Genomic DNA, 12,659 nt, shown 5'->3' with positions numbered 1-12,659 from the left:
GTATGTGATGTTCTTTGGAGAGGGAGGTAACTGTGTTTTGTACCTCCATGTGAGAACTGTTTACATCATGACAAAATAGCATATTTTGGATATAACTTACTAAATATGGGAACAAAATGGTAACCATAATGTATTGTCTTGCACTTTCTGTAGCTGTCAAGGTTTTGCACCTCTATTTTTATGAATACTATTCACATTTCAATACAGACACACCTAAACAATTGCATAGCATGTCAACATGTATTCTTTAAAGTAATTTAAGTCCACAGGAGCAGATAGAATTCAGAGGAATCATACATAAACATACTGTTGTGAATATTGAATGTCACCAGTGGAACGGTCTTAGAAATGATGATGCATATGGCATATTACTTGCTATATTTTGGTGAGAAGAATGAAAGTTTTAGCACACCGACATAGCTTCTACCTTCATGACCCCACTCTGAAGTTGACATAAGAGATTCATATCTCACACTTGGGTGATAATAGAAAATGTTTCAAAGTTATGTATATATCTTGAAATTTCTAGGTTCAGTTAAGAAAGGGGGAAAAGCTTAAAATTAAGTGGCAGCTTCATGCATTTGACAATGCACATACAGTTTCTCCTCTGAAAGTCTTATGTTTTCACTGAATGTTAAAAGTACATCAATATCACTTGTTTCTTTTCTTTTTGCAGGTGTCAGTTTGCATAGTAAGAGATTAGGATTAATCGGTTAGTCATGCTGAAAGAAACAATAGCTTCAATCTCATCCAGATACTCATTCTGATCTAAGTGCACAAGAGAGTGACTTTGACGGACAGACTTAGCTTCTGCAGGAGTTGTTTTATGGTATGTGCTTATCAAAAGCCAAGCCGGTGATATGCTTTTTACCTTTAACTGGATTTTCCACTATAAATATTTGTTCTATACCTTATCTTATTATTTACTATGATTTTGTAAACTCCAGAAAACATTAAAGTCAGTTGTAAGTAAATTGGTGTCTGAGAAGAAATTTCTCTGTTAAACTGTATTGAGTAATTTGTATATGTATGGTCAATTTCATTGGCTATGTATCAATGAATTTATTTGATATGTCACTCTTTGTAAGTTTTAGGGTCCTACACATCAGTATATCAATATTCCAGCATTGTCTAATGTTAATTGATTAAACTTTGACTTTTCCAGACTAGCTAGACTTGTGTTGCGATTACCCCCCCCACACACCCAATATACACTGACACAACACTGATGTTGCTATTAGCATCTCCAGAATGATAATGAAAAGTTAGGAACCACTTCTTTTATATCAGTCTAAGAGTACTTCTAAAGCACATGATTTACTTAAATGTGTGATTTCTTTAAGTTTGCTAGAAGAGTTTAGAGAAACTTTTCACTTCTGTCACTGACACCTAACATAGCATTTCTGTTATTCCCTCCTAAAATTTATAACTTCCAGATCTCTTCTTGACATTCCTGAAACATTGTAAAGGAATTTTGATTTTGTACTGATGCTATGGTGGTAAATAAAGACCAAGAGCATTGTAGGTTGCAAACAATTTGAAATCTTTCAAGAAATGCAGTCAGTCATAATTCACAATGTAAATAATGCAGTGCTTTTTGCCGCAAAGAGGTAACTTTTTTAGAAGCATAATACCATTTTAGTTTTGTGCACAAAAAGTTTTCCTTTATACCATTGTACTAGATAATGTCTAAATATGTGATATGTACACAACTTTTGACATAAACCATTTTGAGCCAAATCCTTAAGGTGGCAGGGTCCAGTTTCGTAAATTGGCCCCTGGCAAATTTCTTAACTTAAGGCTATGGTGTGACTTTTTCAGCTATTATTGTTTACTATTTATAGATATGGATATATTTGTGAACTAGGTGTTTTGGGCTTGTGTCGTTCTTGAAATTGATGTCAGGCATGTACACCTTCCATAGTTGCTCTGCAGTGTGTTGATAGTGAAATACCAATAGTTGGCTAGGAAGAAGAGCTAGCCTCCCATAGCAGTAGACACGTGGGTTCAAGGCAAGCCGAGTATCTCAAAAACGGCTTGGATGACAACTATTCTGAATTGCATCAAACTATTTAGTAGACAATGTTTTTCAAAATTTTCATCCAGGGAAAGGGCTTGCGTTTGCACTGTGAGCACTACATGCTGTCAAAAATGGTATTTGGATGTGAAAAATGCAGGTATAAAATAGGGGTTGGGGTGCATAAACCTCTTCTGCTATGAACTGCCATTGACTTCTCTGGTCAAGTGAATACTATTCTTATGCTTTGTTTTAATATAGGTATCTAAAAATATGGACCTTTTTGACCTCACTTGTGTATTTGATTTTTTATGATTTTTTATACTAGATCGCTGATTGCGGCATTAAATTTGTACATAAAAACTGGACCCTGCCCCCTTAAGGAAAATTGATCATTTTTTGATGGTGCAGTCAGCCAGATCTATTATGCTTTTCTGTTTCTTTGTGTATATTTAAATAATTTTTATGCATTAGCTTTGTTATATCTCCTTCCTTTTTCCATATATTACTTAGTGTTGTATGTGATGTTCTTTGGAGAGGGAGGTAACTGTGTTTTGTACCTCCATGTGAGAACTGTTTACATCATGACAAAATAGCATATTTTGGATATAACTTACTAAATATGGGAACAAAATGGTAACCATAATGTATTGTCTTGCACTTTCTGTAGCTGTCAAGGTTTTGCACCTCTATTTTTATGAATACTATTCACATTTCAATACAGACACACCTAAACAATTGCATAGCATGTCAACATGTATTCTTTAAAGTAATTTAAGTCCACAGGAGCAGATAGAATTCAGAGGAATCATACATAAACATACTGTTGTGAATATTGAATGTCACCAGTGGAACGGTCTTAGAAATGATGATGCATATGGCATATTACTTGCTATATTTTGGTGAGAAGAATGAAAGTTTTAGCACACCGACATAGCTTCTACCTTCATGACCCCACTCTGAAGTTGACATAAGAGATTCATATCTCACACTTGGGTGATAATAGAAAATGTTTCAAAGTTATGTATATATCTTGAAATTTCTAGGTTCAGTTAAGAAAGGGGGAAAAGCTTAAAATTAAGTGGCAGCTTCATGCATTTGACAATGCACATACAGTTTCTCCTCTGAAAGTCTTATGTTTTCACTGAATGTTAAAAGTACATCAATATCACTTGTTTCTTTTCTTTTTGCAGGTGTCAGTTTGCATAGTAAGAGATTAGGATTAATCGGTTAGTCATGCTGAAAGAAACAATAGCTTCAATCTCATCCAGATACTCATTCTGATCTAAGTGCACAAGAGAGTGACTTTGACGGACAGACTTAGCTTCTGCAGGAGTTGTTTTATGGTATGTGCTTATCAAAAGCCAAGCCGGTGATATGCTTTTTACCTTTAACTGGATTTTCCACTATAAATATTTGTTCTATACCTTATCTTATTATTTACTATGATTTTGTAAACTCCAGAAAACATTAAAGTCAGTTGTAAGTAAATTGGTGTCTGAGAAGAAATTTCTCTGTTAAACTGTATTGAGTAATTTGTATATGTATGGTCAATTTCATTGGCTATGTATCAATGAATTTATTTGATATGTCACTCTTTGTAAGTTTTAGGGTCCTACACATCAGTATATCAATATTCCAGCATTGTCTAATGTTAATTGATTAAACTTTGACTTTTCCAGACTAGCTAGACTTGTGTTGCGATTACCCCCCCACACACCCAATATACACTGACACAACACTGATGTTGCTATTAGCATCTCCAGAATGATAATGAAAAGTTAGGAACCACTTCTTTTATATCAGTCTAAGAGTACTTCTAAAGCACATGATTTACTTAAATGTGTGATTTCTTTAAGTTTGCTAGAAGAGTTTAGAGAAACTTTTCACTTCTGTCACTGACACCTAACATAGCATTTCTGTTATTCCCTCCTAAAATTTATAACTTCCAGATCTCTTCTTGACATTCCTGAAACATTGTAAAGGAATTTTGATTTTGTACTGATGCTATGGTGGTAAATAAAGACCAAGAGCATTGTAGGTTGCAAACAATTTGAAATCTTTCAAGAAATGCAGTCAGTCATAATTCACAATGTAAATAATGCAGTGCTTTTTGCCGCAAAGAGGTAACTTTTTTAGAAGCATAATACCATTTTAGTTTTGTGCACAAAAAGTTTTCCTTTATACCATTGTACTAGATAATGTCTAAATATGTGATATGTACACAACTTTTGACATAAACCATTTTGAGCCAAATCCTTAAGGTGGCAGGGTCCAGTTTCGTAAATTGGCCCCTGGCAAATTTCTTAACTTAAGGCTATGGTGTGACTTTTTCAGCTTTTATTGTTTACTATTTATAGATATGGATATATTTGTGAACTAGGTGTTTTGGGCTTGTGTTGTTCTTGAAATTGATGTCAGGCATGTACACCTTCCATAGTTGCTCTGCAGTGTGTTGATAGTGAAATACCAATAGTTGGCTAGGAAGAAGAGCTAGCCTCCCATAGCAGTAGACACGTGGGTTCAAGGCAAGCCGAGTATCTCAAAAACGGCTTGGATGACAACTATTCTGAATTGCATCAAACTATTTAGTAGACAATGTTTTTCAAAATTTTCATCCAGGGAAAGGGCTTGCGTTTGCACTGTGAGCACTACATGCTGTCAAAAATGGTATTTGGATGTGAAAAATGCAGGTATAAAATAGGGGTTGGGGTGCATAAACCTCTTCTGCTATGAACTGCCATTGACTTCTCTGGTCAAGTGAATACTATTCTTATGCTTTGTTTTAATATAGGTATCTAAAAATATGAACCTTTTTGACCTCACTTGTGTATTTGATTTTTTATGATTTTTTATACTAGATCGCTGATTGCGGCATTAAATTTGTACATAAAAACTGGACCCTGCCCCCTTAAGGAAAATTGATCATTTTTTGATGGTGCAGTCAGCCAGATCTATTATGCTTTTCTGTTTCTTTGTGTATATTTAAATAATTTTTATGCATTAGCTTTGTTATATCTCCTTCCTTTTTCCATATATTACTTAGTGTTGTATGTGATGTTCTTTGGAGAGGGAGGTAACTGTGTTTTGTACCTCCATGTGAGAACTGTTTACATCATGACAAAATAGCATATTTTGGATATAACTTACTAAATATGGGAACAAAATGGTAACCATAATGTATTGTCTTGCACTTTCTGTAGCTGTCAAGGTTTTGCACCTCTATTTTTATGAATACTATTCACATTTCAATACAGACACACCTAAACAATTGCATAGCATGTCAACATGTATTCTTTAAAGTAATTTAAGTCCACAGGAGCAGATAGAATTCAGAGGAATCATACATAAACATACTGTTGTGAATATTGAATGTCACCAGTGGAACGGTCTTAGAAATGATGATGCATATGGCATATTACTTGCTATATTTTGGTGAGAAGAATGAAAGTTTTAGCACACCGACATAGCTTCTACCTTCATGACCCCACTCTGAAGTTGACATAAGAGATTCATATCTCACACTTGGGTGATAATAGAAAATGTTTCAAAGTTATGTATATATCTTGAAATTTCTAGGTTCAGTTAAGAAAGGGGGAAAAGCTTAAAATTAAGTGGCAGCTTCATGCATTTGACAATGCACATACAGTTTCTCCTCTGAAAGTCTTATGTTTTCACTGAATGTTAAAAGTACATCAATATCACTTGTTTCTTTTCTTTTTGCAGGTGTCAGTTTGCATAGTAAGAGATTAGGATTAATCGGTTAGTCATGCTGAAAGAAACAATAGCTTCAATCTCATCCAGATACTCATTCTGATCTAAGTGCACAAGAGAGTGACTTTGACGGACAGACTTAGCTTCTGCAGGAGTTGTTTTATGGTATGTGCTTATCAAAAGCCAAGCCGGTGATATGCTTTTTACCTTTAACTGGATTTTCCACTATAAATATTTGTTCTATACCTTATCTTATTATTTACTATGATTTTGTAAACTCCAGAAAACATTAAAGTCAGTTGTAAGTAAATTGGTGTCTGAGAAGAAATTTCTCTGTTAAACTGTATTGAGTAATTTGTATATGTATGGTCAATTTCATTGGCTATGTATCAATGAATTTATTTGATATGTCACTCTTTGTAAGTTTTAGGGTCCTACACATCAGTATATCAATATTCCAGCATTGTCTAATGTTAATTGATTAAACTTTGACTTTTCCAGACTAGCTAGACTTGTGTTGCGATTACCCCCCCCCACACACCCAATATACACTGACACAACACTGATGTTGCTATTAGCATCTCCAGAATGATAATGAAAAGTTAGGAACCACTTCTTTTATATCAGTCTAAGAGTACTTCTAAAGCACATGATTTACTTAAATGTGTGATTTCTTTAAGTTTGCTAGAAGAGTTTAGAGAAACTTTTCACTTCTGTCACTGACACCTAACATAGCATTTCTGTTATTCCCTCCTAAAATTTATAACTTCCAGATCTCTTCTTGACATTCCTGAAACATTGTAAAGGAATTTTGATTTTGTACTGATGCTATGGTGGTAAATAAAGACCAAGAGCATTGTAGGTTGCAAACAATTTGAAATCTTTCAAGAAATGCAGTCAGTCATAATTCACAATGTAAATAATGCAGTGCTTTTTGCCGCAAAGAGGTAACTTTTTTAGAAGCATAATACCATTTTAGTTTTGTGCACAAAAAGTTTTCCTTTATACCATTGTACTAGATAATGTCTAAATATGTGATATGTACACAACTTTTGACATAAACCATTTTGAGCCAAATCCTTAAGGTGGCAGGGTCCAGTTTCGTAAATTGGCCCCTGGCAAATTTCTTAACTTAAGGCTATGGTGTGACTTTTTCAGCTATTATTGTTTACTATTTATAGATATGGATATATTTGTGAACTAGGTGTTTTGGGCTTGTGTCGTTCTTGAAATTGATGTCAGGCATGTACACCTTCCATAGTTGCTCTGCAGTGTGTTGATAGTGAAATACCAATAGTTGGCTAGGAAGAAGAGCTAGCCTCCCATAGCAGTAGACACGTGGGTTCAAGGCAAGCCGAGTATCTCAAAAACGGCTTGGATGACAACTATTCTGAATTGCATCAAACTATTTAGTAGACAATGTTTTTCAAAATTTTCATCCAGGGAAAGGGCTTGCGTTTGCACTGTGAGCACTACATGCTGTCAAAAATGGTATTTGGATGTGAAAAATGCAGGTATAAAATAGGGGTTGGGGTGCATAAACCTCTTCTGCTATGAACTGCCATTGACTTCTCTGGTCAAGTGAATACTATTCTTATGCTTTGTTTTAATATAGGTATCTAAAAATATGGACCTTTTTGACCTCACTTGTGTATTTGATTTTTTATGATTTTTTATACTAGATCGCTGATTGCGGCATTAAATTTGTACATAAAAACTGGACCCTGCCCCCTTAAGGAAAATTGATCATTTTTTGATGGTGCAGTCAGCCAGATCTATTATGCTTTTCTGTTTCTTTGTGTATATTTAAATAATTTTTATGCATTAGCTTTGTTATATCTCCTTCCTTTTTCCATATATTACTTAGTGTTGTATGTGATGTTCTTTGGAGAGGGAGGTAACTGTGTTTTGTACCTCCATGTGAGAACTGTTTACATCATGACAAAATAGCATATTTTGGATATAACTTACTAAATATGGGAACAAAATGGTAACCATAATGTATTGTCTTGCACTTTCTGTAGCTGTCAAGGTTTTGCACCTCTATTTTTATGAATACTATTCACATTTCAATACAGACACACCTAAACAATTGCATAGCATGTCAACATGTATTCTTTAAAGTAATTTAAGTCCACAGGAGCAGATAGAATTCAGAGGAATCATACATAAACATACTGTTGTGAATATTGAATGTCACCAGTGGAACGGTCTTAGAAATGATGATGCATATGGCATATTACTTGCTATATTTTGGTGAGAAGAATGAAAGTTTTAGCACACCGACATAGCTTCTACCTTCATGACCCCACTCTGAAGTTGACATAAGAGATTCATATCTCACACTTGGGTGATAATAGAAAATGTTTCAAAGTTATGTATATATCTTGAAATTTCTAGGTTCAGTTAAGAAAGGGGGAAAAGCTTAAAATTAAGTGGCAGCTTCATGCATTTGACAATGCACATACAGTTTCTCCTCTGAAAGTCTTATGTTTTCACTGAATGTTAAAAGTACATCAATATCACTTGTTTCTTTTCTTTTTGCAGGTGTCAGTTTGCATAGTAAGAGATTAGGATTAATCGGTTAGTCATGCTGAAAGAAACAATAGCTTCAATCTCATCCAGATACTCATTCTGATCTAAGTGCACAAGAGAGTGACTTTGACGGACAGACTTAGCTTCTGCAGGAGTTGTTTTATGGTATGTGCTTATCAAAAGCCAAGCCGGTGATATGCTTTTTACCTTTAACTGGATTTTCCACTATAAATATTTGTTCTATACCTTATCTTATTATTTACTATGATTTTGTAAACTCCAGAAAACATTAAAGTCAGTTGTAAGTAAATTGGTGTCTGAGAAGAAATTTCTCTGTTAAACTGTATTGAGTAATTTGTATATGTATGGTCAATTTCATTGGCTATGTATCAATGAATTTATTTGATATGTCACTCTTTGTAAGTTTTAGGGTCCTACACATCAGTATATCAATATTCCAGCATTGTCTAATGTTAATTGATTAAACTTTGACTTTTCCAGACTAGCTAGACTTGTGTTGCGATTACCCCCCCACACACCCAATATACACTGACACAACACTGATGTTGCTATTAGCATCTCCAGAATGATAATGAAAAGTTAGGAACCACTTCTTTTATATCAGTCTAAGAGTACTTCTAAAGCACATGATTTACTTAAATGTGTGATTTCTTTAAGTTTGCTAGAAGAGTTTAGAGAAACTTTTCACTTCTGTCACTGACACCTAACATAGCATTTCTGTTATTCCCTCCTAAAATTTATAACTTCCAGATCTCTTCTTGACATTCCTGAAACATTGTAAAGGAATTTTGATTTTGTACTGATGCTATGGTGGTAAATAAAGACCAAGAGCATTGTAGGTTGCAAACAATTTGAAATCTTTCAAGAAATGCAGTCAGTCATAATTCACAATGTAAATAATGCAGTGCTTTTTGCCGCAAAGAGGTAACTTTTTTAGAAGCATAATACCATTTTAGTTTTGTGCACAAAAAGTTTTCCTTTATACCATTGTACTAGATAATGTCTAAATATGTGATATGTACACAACTTTTGACATAAACCATTTTGAGCCAAATCCTTAAGGTGGCAGGGTCCAGTTTCGTAAATTGGCCCCTGGCAAATTTCTTAACTTAAGGCTATGGTGTGACTTTTTCAGCTTTTATTGTTTACTATTTATAGATATGGATATATTTGTGAACTAGGTGTTTTGGGCTTGTGTTGTTCTTGAAATTGATGTCAGGCATGTACACCTTCCATAGTTGCTCTGCAGTGTGTTGATAGTGAAATACCAATAGTTGGCTAGGAAGAAGAGCTAGCCTCCCATAGCAGTAGACACGTGGGTTCAAGGCAAGCCGAGTATCTCAAAAACGGCTTGGATGACAACTATTCTGAATTGCATCAAACTATTTAGTAGACAATGTTTTTCAAAATTTTCATCCAGGGAAAGGGCTTGCGTTTGCACTGTGAGCACTACATGCTGTCAAAAATGGTATTTGGATGTGAAAAATGCAGGTATAAAATAGGGGTTGGGGTGCATAAACCTCTTCTGCTATGAACTGCCATTGACTTCTCTGGTCAAGTGAATACTATTCTTATGCTTTGTTTTAATATAGGTACCTAAAAATATGGACCTTTTTGACCTCACTTGTGTATTTGATTTTTTATGATTTTTTATACTAGGTCGCTGATTGCGGCATTAAATTTGTAAATAAAAACTGGACCCTGCCCCCTTAGCTTGGTTTTTAATTATTTCCCTTTTAGCTTGGCTTTTAATTATTTCCCTTTTAGCTTGGCTTATAATTATTTACTTTTTAGCTCTCACTTGAATCTAAAATATCTGTGCACATCAATTGTCTCTTTTTCAAAAATTGCATATTGTTTACATTTTGTCGATGATGACATTTCATTTCCGGCAAATTATAAGAAACGAAACGAAAATAAAGGCGCTTTAATAGTCTATTTAAGTGCAATTATGCTGACTTTATAAATATTAAAATTGCACGCCACCCATCAACCCCCAACAAAATCATTTTATCAGCACAAATGACCTCTAGAATGTGCTGGTCGTAAAGCATATAATCCGTTGTAAGACTGTTCAATAATCCGCTCAAGACTCTTCACTAATCCATTGTAAGACTCTCCAATAATCCATTGAGTTGAACAATATGGACACAGCAAACAAATTTAATTTAAACAGTTTGAAGTTAAAAATTTAATTTAAGTCTTTAAATGGTACACCGTGATTTTTAGGTCTTAAGAAACAGACTATGAATATGTACGTAAAGAATATGTGCATGATGTAATAAGGGTGGTGGTGGGGGGGGTGAGATGGGAGTGTGCTGCAGTAAATACTACAAATGTTGATGCGAAATGTCACCGGTCTCAGCGGAAAAGGAGCATGAGATAAAACTGTCGTGTCTAATTGCTCTTCAAGTTGTCATCTGTCGGTAGATTACACACTGTACCTAACAATATCCGTATGTAATCTTCTCTACATGTCACCTGTCTCCTGCAAAGGTATAATTAATATATTTCCTTTTTAATGTTCATAACACAATATTATATTAAAAAATCTAGCATTCAGGTTTGACCAGACCCATTCATTGCTGCATCAAAGGTACAAACTGTCCAATCGTTTGACCAGATCAATTCATTATTGCATATAAGGTTCAAAAAAGTGTCTGACCGTATGGCCAGATCCGCTTATATAAGGTTCAAAAACGTGTCTGACCGTATGACCAGATCCGCTTATATAAGGTTCAAAAAAGTGTCTGACCGTATGACCAGATCCGTTCATATAAGGTACAAAAACGTGTCTGACCGTATGACCAGATCCGTTCATATAAGGTGCAAAAAAAAATGAATGTTTGACCAGATTAGTTCAATATTGCACATAATGTACAAAATGTGACTGACCGTTTGACCAGATCCTTTCATCATTACTTACAAGGTAGAGAAGTGTCATACTGTTCGACCAGATCCGCCGTTCCATATTGCGTATAAAGTCACAATAATAGCATTTAGAATTTACTAAAATATTAAGAAACATAAATGCAAGAGGGTGAATTTTCTTATAGATGTCAATTGGCAATTTATGCAATATTGTGAATTTTCTCACAGATGTCAATTGGTAATTTATGCAGTATTATGAATTTTCTCACAGATGTCAACTGGCAATTTATGCAATATTGTGCATTTTCTCACAGATGTCAACTGGCAATTTATGTAATATTGTGAAGTTTCTCACAGATGGCAATTTGCGATTCATGCAATAGGCTGAATTTTCTCACAGATAGCCGTTGACAGTTCATGTAATAGGGTACAGATTCTCTCATATGGCAACTAGAAATTAATTCATGCGCATTTTGAAGAAGAGGGTAATGATATATGAAATACATTTTATTTTATTCGTAGGATAAAGAACGTGGTTAAATATAACCGAACAAGATGCTACTGATTAAATATTGCCAAACAGTATGCTACTGATTAAATATCACCAAACAGTATTCTGCTGATTAAATATCACCAAACAGTATGCTGCTGATAAAATATCGCCAAACAGCATGCTGCCCATTAAATATCGCCAAACAGTATGCTACTGATTAAATATTCCCAAATAGGATGCTGCTGATTAAATATCGTCAAACAGTATGCTACTGATTAAATATCGCCAAACAGTATGCTACTGATTAAATATCGCCAAACTGTATGCTACTGATTAAATATCGCCAGACAGTACGCAACTCATTAAATATACCCAGAGTGTATGCTACTGATTAAATATCGCCAAAAGTCTGTTACTGATTAAATATTGACAAACAGTATGCTGCTGATTAAATATCGCCAAACAGTATGCTGCTGATTAAATATTGCCAAACAGGACGCTACCGATTAAATATTGAAAAAGAGTATGGTACTGATAAATATTGCCAGACAGGATGCTACTGATTAAATATCGCCAGAGTGTATGCTACTGATTAAATATCGCCAAACAGTATGCTACTGATTAAATATCGCCAAACAGAATGCTATTGATTTAATATTGCCAAACATGGTGCTGCTGATATATATCGCCAAACAGTATGCTACTGATTAAATATCGCCAAACAGTTTGCTACTAATTAAATATCGCCGGAGTGTATGCTACTGCTTTTATATCGCCAAACAGGATGCTACTGATTAAATATTGCCAGACAGTACGCTACTAATTAAATATCGCCAGAGTGTATGCTACTGATTAAATATCGCCAAACAGTATGCTACTGATTCAATATTACCAGACAGTATGGTACTGATCAAATATCGCCAGACAGTACGCTCCTGATTAAATATTGCCAAATAGGATGCTACTGATTAGATATTGCCAGACAGTATGCTCCTGATTAAATATTGC

At 34.6% G+C, this 12,659-nt stretch overlaps 1 long non-coding RNA gene across 1 annotated transcript; it reads left to right on the top strand.

Moving 5' to 3' along the window:
• Positions 1–659: 659 nt before the first annotated feature.
• On the top strand, positions 660–8,660 carry LOC149781044 (uncharacterized). The gene is made up of 4 exons (XR_016414922.1): positions 660–829; positions 3,211–3,363; positions 5,744–5,896; positions 8,279–8,660. It is a non-coding gene; the product is annotated as an uncharacterized LOC149781044 (long non-coding RNA).
• Positions 8,661–12,659: the final 3,999 nt, after the last annotated feature.

Source organism: Sinohyriopsis cumingii, chromosome 16, assembly GCF_028554795.1.
Source record: "Sinohyriopsis cumingii isolate HCF-2022 chromosome 16, ASM2855479v2, whole genome shotgun sequence".
In the NCBI taxonomy this organism is placed as follows: Eukaryota; Metazoa; Mollusca; class Bivalvia; order Unionida; family Unionidae; genus Sinohyriopsis; species Sinohyriopsis cumingii.
The sequence above is the reverse complement of the archived record's forward strand: the minus strand, read 5'-3'. Positions and strand labels throughout refer to the sequence as shown.